Consider the following 1,850-nt stretch of genomic DNA (forward strand, 5'->3'; position numbering starts at 1 on the left):
GTATGGAGACATCATAGCAACCTTCCAGTATCTGGAGGGGCTACAAGGAAGCGGGAGAGGGAACTCTTCATCAGGAACTGTAGTACTAGTACAAGGAGTAATGGGTACAAGCTGAAAGAGGGAAAATTTAGACTAGATAGAGAGAAACTGTTTAGTGTGAGGGTGGTGAGACCCTGGAAAAGCTTACCCAGGGAGGTGGTGGATGCTCCACCCCTGGCAGTGCCCGAAGTCAGGCTGAATAAGGCCTTGAGCAACCTGGTCTAGTGGGAGGGGTCCCTGCCTATGGCTAGGTGTGTGTGTGTGAGACCAGATGATCTTTAAGGTCTGTTCCAACCCACACCATTCTATGATTCTATGATTTGAACTCAGTTACTAGTATTTAGATGGTAGAACCTGTTTGATATGACAATGGCACAGGGAGGAAGCTAACAGTGTCCCTTTCTGGAACCAGCTGGAGCATTTACAGGCATCTGAGCCCCCAGGTGACTGCCCAGCTATGATTTGCTCCTTCCCCCTGATGTTACTGAGCATTCTCCATCTGCTTCATTGCAAGTGCAGAGAGGGTCATTTCACCAGTCACTTGTCAGGAGCACCAGATTATTTGTGAACACAAAGCCAAAATGGATCACTAGGAAGTAGTATTTCTAGACCTGAAATTTACAAGTCTGTTCCAGAATTATATGGATGCCATAAAATCCTTCGAATTTAACACAGAAGCGGGGATAGCATTAGTACCAGAGCTCACCTCCCATCCCTACAATTCTGCTGTCATGGAGTACTAAATGACTTGGTATAAACTGTCCTTCTTTGGAAAATCCCAGCAGCACTGGCAAGATTTTTTAAACAAATTTGTGATGTGTTGGAGTGCCTTTTATAAAGGTATAAAGCCAGAATCTTTTAGCTGACAATCATACAGCAACTTTTGAAATTAATCATGGGGCAGGGATAGTGTGTAGAACAGAAAATGTGTGTTCAGTAGCTGTGGGTCCTTACCAAGCACACTGAGGATGTAGGTTAGTGTTTGTCTCTGTTTTCATTTACAGGCTTTACACTGGTCTCTGCTGAAGGATGAATCTGTCAGGTAAAGGCCAACAAAACACAGACAGTTTGAATCATTTAAGCTCTTTAGAATCTCTCAGAGCAAAACATTGGCAGTCTGAAGAGACTGAGACTTAATTTTCCCTCAGTTATGTTGTTGCTGTCTAATTGGTTATAGCTTTTGTTTTTGTCTTTCTTCCAGGTACATTGCAGTATGTTTTAGACTTTTCTGTCAGTCAAGTCCTGCAGTCTGATTTTGACACCAAAGTTCAGTGGCAAGTTAGGTTCTTGAATAGGACATAGATCCAACAGTCTAACTTCCATGTGGGTTGTTAATTTCCTACTATAATCAATGAGAAGCTGAGCTTGAACTCACTGCTGCTGCCGTAGATAGGGAATTGCTGTACAGTCGCTAGAGAAATTCTTTTGAATTTGCAAAGGGGCAATTAAACTCATGATCAGTCCCTGGATACTGAAAAGTGGTTTACGGGAAAGTATTGGTAAAATGAGACTAAAATGACTAGATTGTACTTTCTGTCCTCTCTGCATAAGAAAGCATGCTTTTTTCTTCTTTCTTTTTTCTTTCAGCTAAATGGTATGGCAAATCTGAATAAATATGTAGAATTTTTGCTTCTCTGACTCTTGTGAAGATATCAAGTGTGGCACACTATGCAAGGTGGCTGGCTGGGCAGTCACATCATCAAGAAAGCCATTGAAATATCTTAGGGAAACAACTCTTAAAACTGTCAGTAGAAGAAGCTGTGAGAGAAAATATGCCAATAACACAAAAATAACCAGCAACGTGTTGTGTG

This window comes from Acanthisitta chloris, unplaced genomic scaffold, assembly GCF_000695815.1.
Source record: "Acanthisitta chloris isolate BGI_N310 unplaced genomic scaffold, ASM69581v1 scaffold166, whole genome shotgun sequence".
In the NCBI taxonomy this organism is placed as follows: Eukaryota; Metazoa; Chordata; class Aves; order Passeriformes; family Acanthisittidae; genus Acanthisitta; species Acanthisitta chloris.